Source organism: Spinacia oleracea, chromosome 2, assembly GCF_020520425.1.
Source record: "Spinacia oleracea cultivar Varoflay chromosome 2, BTI_SOV_V1, whole genome shotgun sequence".
Classification (NCBI taxonomy): Eukaryota; Viridiplantae; Streptophyta; class Magnoliopsida; order Caryophyllales; family Amaranthaceae; genus Spinacia; species Spinacia oleracea.
Window position 1 is genome coordinate 81,372,807 of NC_079488.1, and position 9,135 is coordinate 81,381,941.

A 9,135-nucleotide genomic window follows, 5' to 3' on the forward strand; every position below is an offset into this window, starting at 1 on the left:
GAGTAAACAAAGACATAAAGTTAATCTCTCACTCAAAATTATCTAGAATTAGAGAAAATAATGAGAAGTAGAAAGACATGTGTAAGTTAATAGAGATACACATATTTGCAATAGTGGCATGGTAAGGTTGTAAATAATAAATCAAATAAAGGGTATAATGGTCCCGAAAAATGATGCAAAACTCAATTGTAGTTTCGGCTTTTTTAGTACTAGAGGATAGAAAGTTGATTAGTAACTTAGCTTTAAGTTATAATAAAGTTAAAATTATGTTTGGATGGGTAGTCCCTTATAAATACTCCGTAACAACATTACAACAAATTTGTGTCCGACGTTAATAATTTGCATTTTTTTAGAGTTTAGACTTCCCCTACATATGTCTATTAAAAAAAACAGATTCGAAGCCACGATAACTACTTTTATCGAACATATCCTACAATAATTAAATTAAAAAAAAAAATTGAACCCTCAAAATCAATTAGTCAAATTCCCCATCCTCCGTGTTGTGTACAAGAAATTCCTTTTTTCTTGGAGAACCTACAAATTGGAGGGCATAGAGGAGAGAGAAAAACAGCAATTGGGGGCAAAAGAGCAATCCCCAAGAAGAGTGTCTCCCATTGCAGCACCAAAGCAGGGCCCTCTTTGGCGCCGGTGTCTCCGCAATGCGATACTTGGTGTGAGTGAAGGAAAGGAAGGTTTTTTATCTCAGCTGATTTTATTCCTATTGCCGGCCAACTGTTTGTGCAAATGCGTGAGAGAAAATAAAATAAAACTTGCCCAAACAAAATTTACTTTCTAGAATACTTTCGATCTTCTCCCATCACTGACATTCTGGGTTGTTGTTCCCAAGATTTACCACTATATTTTCACCTGACCCTACTTAACCTCCTCCTCCTTCAAAGTTCACTACTTTCAGCTTTCTCTGTTTTACTTATGCTTTGACTTCAGTTGCGTTAAGTGTAGTGTATAGGCTATTAGATATTTGATGATTGGTTTTCGTGATTGTGGCAAAAAAATAAAGTATCGGACTTAATTAAAGGAAGAGTTCGAGTAACATAGGCTTTGAGTCTTTGACTTTATAACATGACTTAAGAATATCATAAGTACGGTCTTGACTCTTTGCTGAGTATAGGTTACTTGTATCGGATATAAGTACGTGTGTAATTGTATGTCATATTGTCATGTATCGAGCAGTTGGCTTTTTATTGATTTTTATGATTGGGGGTGGCCAGAAAATAAGGTATTGATTTTTTTTTTTGGACAGGAAGTATTAAATTCGACATGGATACTTGAAGTTAAAGAAAAAGTTCAAGTAACATATATAGGCTTTGACTTTATAAAATGATTTAAGAATATCATAATTAAGCAAGTGGGTTTGTTTGTTTATGTACTAAAACTGATTATACACTTAGGTTTGAGTATATGTTACTTGTATCGAATATAGATACATGTCTATGAGTCAAAATAAGTGTCGAAGTTACTCTTGGATACTTGAAGTTGGAGGAAAAGTTCGAGTAACATAGTCATGACTTTTCAACATGAATTACGAACCAATTTACTTATTTTAGCAGTATAATTGATTGTGTACTTAGGTTTACTTGTGTCGGGATAAAAGTACTATGTCTAAGAGTCATGTAATCATCTGTGAAATTCAGTCATGAATACTTGAACTTGAAGGAAGAGTTCGAGCAACATAATTATGACTTTTTAACATGAATTAACAATACCGGTTTAATTGTTTTAGTAGCATAATTGATTATGTACATAGGTTTTACTTATGTTGGATAAAAGTACGTGTCTATGTGTGTCAAATTTGGTCAATGATACTTGATATTGAAGGAAGAGTTCGAATAATGTATTTTTTTTTTTTGGTGTTAGCACCCGATTCACCCTTAGGGCTAATTCGGATTTGGGACGAGTTTTGGGTGGTTAGGTTCCAGTCCCCTTCCAATTATTATTGCGGGGGATCGAACACAGGTTCTCCCTACCAAGTTCAGTCTCAATCACCACTGAACCAACAAGCAATATATATGTAGTACTACGTATATACTACGGAAGTACGGAGTACGTAGGTCTTAACTTTATAACACGAATTAAGAATATCACAGTGAGTGGATTTATTTGTTTTAGTAATATAATTGCCTTATGTACGTGGTTTGACTCGTTTGAGTAGTATTTTGGTGGAAAAAAGGGAAAAAGAAATGAAAAAGTCAAGGAACAGAAAACATGCAAACTACTCCAGTTGCTGGTACACGTAACAAATATAGTATCATACCCGTCAAATCAGCTTAGATATTACGGAGTACTTGTCTACTCCACTAATACCAAATTACCAATGATATATAGGAATATACTGTAGCTAGGTTAGAATACTTGTAATGTGACCAAATAACAGAGGTACTTGAATGTTTTGGTTGGTGTTCTAAACATTATATTGTGAAACATGTTTTACATTTTCTCTTAGATAGATAGATTTCTAATTATGAAGTATTAGCTTTCTTAGGAAGAGGCCTGGTTATTATTAAAAGGGCTTGTTCTGGTATATATTATATTATATTTAGATCAGGCGGTATTAGTGTGTATAGGTGTTGACTCTACTAAATTGTTTTTTTAGCTCAAATGAATTGTCGGAATATCCATATATATCCATATTTGAGTGTTGAAGATCCAACACGTATATTCGAGGTAAAACGAAGAGTACATCCAAGTAAAATAGATTGTATCCCATACTCAATGTCTTCGCCTAGAGAAGGATGTCAATTAGCTTATTTGGTAAAGTTTTGAGGGGTGATCCATATATACCCATGACATGGAATCGAATTCCTTCTACGGCAGTTGTCGGCTTACCCTCTGTAACTCTCTCTACCAAACATAATATTGTCTTCAGCTAGAGTATGTTTATTACTTTGTTTTATAAAATCATGATATGATCTGCTGCATGCTAATGATTTGATGAGATAAACTTGTGTTCATTCTTTATCTATGAAAATTGACCAATTAAGTAAGAACTAAAACAAAAAAATCATTTAGTCCCCTAAAAAAGTGTACAGACTATTGTATTAGCCCTTTTTTGTCTGTTTGATTGCCCAAGAACAAAGCATGAACTAAAAGCATGTCAAAATAATGAAAGATGGAGGGGTCATTTTTTTTTTTGTTTTTGTTTTGGTTAGAGAATATTTTCAGTAAGGCAGGCATGCGGAAAGAGATCAAAATTTGCAAAAAATAAATTAAAAAAAAGTAATTTTTATTTGAGTGTAAATCAAGCATGACAAACCCTAAAGTAAGCTTTGCTCCCTCTTCACATCATTCCACTCACCTTCTTCAGTCTTCTTCCCCTTGTCATCCCGAGGCCAAAACCGCAAAACCCTACTCTCTTATATACTTTCTCCTCCTTCCCTCTTCCCTCTAATCTCTCACCTCTCTTTTACTACCACGATATATAACATTAACTCCTTGTTAATTTAGTTCGGTTCTACTAATGCTACTTAATTATGTTGCATAACATGAGCTAATTATGGTTGTTTATCCTCGTATTATACTAATTCGCCTGTTTAGATTTATGTATGTATGAATAAGGTCTCTATCTTGCATTCTAGGACCATATAAATCACATTTCATGTCATACCAAATTTTTGTCTTGGGTTGTTTTTTTCTGGTATGGATGGGAATATCTTTAAGCTTTTCGATGTTTTCATTTTATCGCGTGTTCGATTCCATTACCCTTTCAATAATGATGATGATTGTTGTTGATTTGATCTCCATTACCAACTACTCCACCTAATTTCTATATATATGCTGCGAGAGAAGCTTCTCCCTATTCTGGTCACGCTTTAGCGACTTCATACCAAAAGCTTCACAATCATTATATTTAAAAGTGGGGGTGTATGGGACCAAGTTTCTTCAATTTATTTCCTTTTCAAAAGGCCCCAACTTAAATTTCTTTTTTCTTTGTGTCCCAACCTTTTTAGTCAGCTTGTAGTTTGGACTCATTATTACAGAATGTTTGAACATGATGATTATTTTGAACTGAATAAAGCTAGTTTGGGGTGAGGAGGCAGAAAAAAGGAAGCGATATTGGTGAGGTTCAATCCGAAGACGGATCTTATTAGAGGTACTGGAATTATTATTGTAAGATACGATCTCAGATTGAGCCGCGCCAATATCACTCTCTGCTAACTGTATCAATTGTAAAGATATGATCTCAGATTGAGCCGCACCAGTATCACTCTTTGCTAGCTGTATCAATGTTCTCTGACTTATTTTATGGATACCCTTTTTCTGTTAGAATTGTAAAGATATGATCTCGCTAATATCACACTGTCTGAGCATGATCTGTTAATAAAGTTGCATATCTGTTGGATCTTCTATTTCTGCAATATAGTAGGTACATAATTTCACTTTCCAGAAATGGAAATCTTGCTTGGTTGAAAGTTAAACAACTTTTGCTTCTTTCCCTGCCATTTTATGTGTATCAGCCTGCAAGGTTTTGCTCTACCTTCCGTACGGGGAGAAGCCTATCAATCATACAACATCCAGCCATCCAAGGTAACTTCTGATTGTTTCTTCCTTTTTTTTTTTCCATATCTAGGTAGGCTACTCTTTAGTTATCATGAGCAAGCAGGTTCTGGAAGGTTTTGCTGTGGTTGTTATTGTTACTCCATATTATTGTTACTCTGGACATGTGTAGAGTGATCGATTATCATGCATGTTCGCTACAGCAGGATGATCGGAGTTTTCATAAACTCGCGATGTTTTATTTCCCTATTAGTTTGGAGCAACTTCAAAGTTCTAAGTAATTAATCTTGCTTAGACCTGAGATGAGAGATTAGCAAATTAAAGTTCATTTTATGCAACTGAACACTAGGATCATATGTACAACATTAACATCGAAAAAATTTGCGATAAAATCGTCGTTTGGAGCAGTTTTGAAGTGCTTCCCTCAAGCCTTAGACATGACTACGGGATGGGCTTTGTGTTACAATGCTTGGCATATGTTTTTTTTTATATTCATGACTAGACATTAGCCCGTGCAATGCACGAATTCTATTAAATTGTTAAGTTTAAATAAAAATCTTATGTATACCAACTCATATATACATACTCCGATATATATATATATATATATATATATATATATATATATATATATATATATATATATATATATATATATATATATATATATATATAATTAGGATCTGGTGAGAACCACCCCTTAAGATGAGAACTGAGAACTAATCTCAACCGTTGATCAAATCAATCTAACAACCTACAATCTACCCGACCAAAGGACTTCATTAAGGGCAATTATGTAATTTTACAGCTCTGAATGACCTCTCCCACTCCCATAATTTTCAGAATTTCTTTCTCTCTCTTCCTTCTCTCTCTCTCTCTCTCTCTCAACCTCCTCCTCCTCCTTTCTCATATTCTCTTCTTCTAACTTCAACTATATTGAACATCTTTGTTCTGCCTTCGATTCTGGGTTTTGTTTTTCGATTTCTTTTGTGTCCTCAGGTGATTCCCCTTTTAATTTTTATTTTCAAACAAGTTAAATGAGGTTTTCTAGTTCTTATTTGTGTGTTGATGTTGTGTTTACTTTTTCTGATCTTGTGTTTACCTTCGCCAATGTTGTGTTTACTTTTGATTATATCGTGTTTACTTTTATCCGATAATGTGTTTACTTTTTCTAATCTTGTGTTTACTTTTTCTGATCTTGTGTTTACTTTATGTCGATATTGTGTTTACTTTTGATTATATTGTGTTTACTTTTGATTATATTGTGTCTACTTCTACTCGATGTTGTGTTTACTTTTCTGTCAATGTTGCGTTTGCTTTTGATTATATTGTGTTTACTTTTACTCGATGTTGTGTTTACTTTTTCCGATGTTGTGTTTACTTTCTGTCGATATTGTGTTTACTTTTCTTGATCTTATGTTTACTTTCCGTCTGTTTTGTTTTAATCCAACAACTATCAGATCGAGGTTCTCATTATAAGGGGGTTCTCATCTTAAGGGAGTTTCTCACCAGAACCTGGTCCTATATATATATACTATCAGAGGTTCTCATTATAAGGGAGGTTCTCATCTTATATATATATATATATATATATATATATATATATATATATATATATATATATATATATATATATATATATATATATATATATATATATATATATATATATATATATATATATATATATATATATATATATATATATATATATATATATATATATGACCAGGTTCTGGTGAGAACCTCCCTTAAGATGAGAACCTCCCTTGTAATGAGAACCTCTGATAGTTGTTGGATTAAAACAAAACGGACAAAAAGTAAACATAAGATCAAGAAAAGTAAACACAATATGACAGAAAGTAAACACAAGATCGGAAAAAGTAAACACAAGATCGGAAAAGGTAAACACAACATCGAGTAAAAGTAAACACAATATAATCAAAAGCAAACGCAACATTAACAGAAAGTAAACACAAGATCAAAAAAAGTAAACACAACATTGAGTAGTAAATACAATATAATCAAAAGTAAACACAATATCGACATAAAGTAAACACAAGATCAGAAAAAGTAAACACAAGATTAGAAAAAGTAAACACAACATCGGATAAAAGTAAACAAAAAATAATGTAAAGTAAACACAACATCGACAAAAAGTAAACACAACATCAGAAAAAGTAAACACAACATCAACAAACGAATAAGAACTAAAAACCCTAATTTCACTTGTTCGAAAAAAAAAATTAAAAAGGGGAATATGAATTTAGAAGAAAAAGTTATGAGAAAGGAGGAGGAAGAGATTGAAAGAGAGAGAATTCGCAGGGGAGGAGGGAGGAAGAGAGAGAAAGAAATTCTGAAAATTAAGGAGTTGGGGGAGGTCATTCAACGCAGGTCAATTACCATTTTACCCTTACTAATTTCAAAATTTCGGGTAGCTTTACATCCATTAGATTCAATTGATCGACGACTGAGATTAGTTCTCAGTTCTCATCTTAAGGGGTGGCTGAGACTAGATTAGTTTTGATTTTGGATTAAATTTCATTTTAGATTTAATTTTATTAGAATGTTTGACTTCGAATGAAATTGTATATGCGTAATATTAATAATTAATTAATAAAAATATCTACTGGCGCCTAATTATTTATCTACGCGGCACTAATTCAAAAATAATTTGGAAAACTTATCTTTCATTGGTTGGAACCATTAGATTTCCCACGTGGCACTCTAATATCGGATTAGTGTTTGATTTTGGATTGAATTTTATTTTAGATTAGTGTTTGGTTTTAGATGAATTTGATTTTAGATTTATTTTTTAAGTATTAAATATTTTGATTTTGGATGAAATTGTATATATTAGTACTTAATTAATTAAAATATCTACGTGGCACTCAATTTTTTTTTAATTCAAAAATAAATTAAAATCTTATTTTTTTATTGGCTGAAACCATTAGATTTCCTACGTGTACGTGGCTCTAATTATTCGGCAAATATGCCTCCTTCATAGAGGTCATTTGGCTACGAATAGTTCATGAATAGTTTGAAGCATGCTTGTTTAGTGCAAGGTATGTTCGAAGAACGAGTAGTAATTGCTACTTGTCGTTTTTATTTTGTAGGTGTCGTATTAGACGACCGAGCTATGGTCAAGGTAATCAATAAGTTGAAGTCTTCCTTGACCAAGACTCATACAGCTTTCTCTTGTCGTAGCCCGAGCTCGACTCAGGTAGTGTGCCTGAGCCTTAGTTTTAGCTTTCAGTAACTGTATGTATGCTGACTAGCTTTTTTATGTTTTGTAGACTGGAGCGTGACAGTCTCGGGTACAGGAGCCGACACAAACTCCTCGGAGAGACCGGGATTCTTTTGAGGGCGGGCCGTGTACGTCCGATGTGGGGACAATTCAGAGGCCTCCGCAGCAGCCGGTGGAGCCTAGGAGGAGTTGTGCGGGTCAACATGAGGTTCGAGTAGGGGTGAAAGTTCGGTTTTCGGTTTGGATTAAGGCCCAAACCGAATCCAAACCGAACTAATTCGGTTTTCATTTTTTGAAACCGAATCCAAACCAAATAACCTTTTAATCCAAATCAAACCAAACCGTATTTTTAATTTTCAGTCCAATCCAAACCGCAGAACCGAATTTTCATGGGCCTTTCATTTGGACCTGTTTTTGGGCCTATATTATACTTGTTTTTAGCCAATTTTTGGACCCTTATTATACTTTTTAGCCAAGTTCGGTTTATTCGGTTTTAGTTCGGTTTATTCGGTTTTAGTTCGGTTTATTCGGTTTCAGACTTTTCAATCCAATCCAAACCATAAAACCAATTTTTTTTAAAACCTCAGTCCAAACTGAACCGAATAGATAAAAAAACCGAACCGAATTTCTTATTCGGTTCGGTTCGGTTTGGTTTTCGGTTTTTTGCTACCAAACTTTCACCCCTAGCTAGGTTCGAGTGCCTTAGACGGGTTGGCACCCACTGTTGCTTGCTACTTCTGAGCTTGGTTGGACTGTGCCTCCTTTCAGCAACCTTACGTTGCGGGATATATGCCGATGTTGCTATCGCAGCCGTCGATCTGGACGGGTGGACAATCTTAGAGCTGGGGACCACCTCTATCATACCATTTTACGAGCAATGATATGTTTAGCGGATCTCAGGCAGCGCAGGATGCTAGTTCGGGTGATCTACAGGCCGAGGATGGTCTCTTTTGGGGTAGTGTACGACCTCCGGGATTTTGAGGGGACATGATGCCCGATAGATGTTTTATTAGACCATGTACATATATTTAGATATGTAGTTGTACTTTATGTATTTTGTGTTCGTATTTTCGTCAGACTTGTACGTATTCAATATTACTTTTTCGTACTTGCATTTTTAATTTGCCTGAGTTGCACCGAATCACAATTTTGCAAAAAATAGGTCATTTTTAGGCGGAGGTATTCCTACTTACCCTTAAAAAGAAAACGCATAAAAAGAAATGACTCATTTTGAGTTTTAGGGTCAACGTCTTTTTTGCAGATTTAGTGGATTTAAGTCTGTAGAAAGATACTCCCTCCGTCCCTTAATACTCGCACTGGTTCGACATGTGCGAGGTTTAAGACATTTGAATTGACTTATTAATTTAATGGGTGTT

General features: G+C 34.2%; 1 long non-coding RNA gene across 1 annotated transcript; it reads left to right on the top strand.

Annotated features, from left to right (window-relative positions):
- The first annotated feature begins 3,455 nt into the window (after nucleotides 1-3,455).
- Nucleotides 3,456-8,900, top strand: LOC110792260 (uncharacterized). The gene is made up of 3 exons (XR_008928083.1): nucleotides 3,456-4,542; nucleotides 7,629-7,735; nucleotides 7,809-8,900. It is a non-coding gene; the product is annotated as an uncharacterized lncRNA (long non-coding RNA).
- The last annotated feature ends 235 nt before the right edge of the window (nucleotides 8,901-9,135 follow it).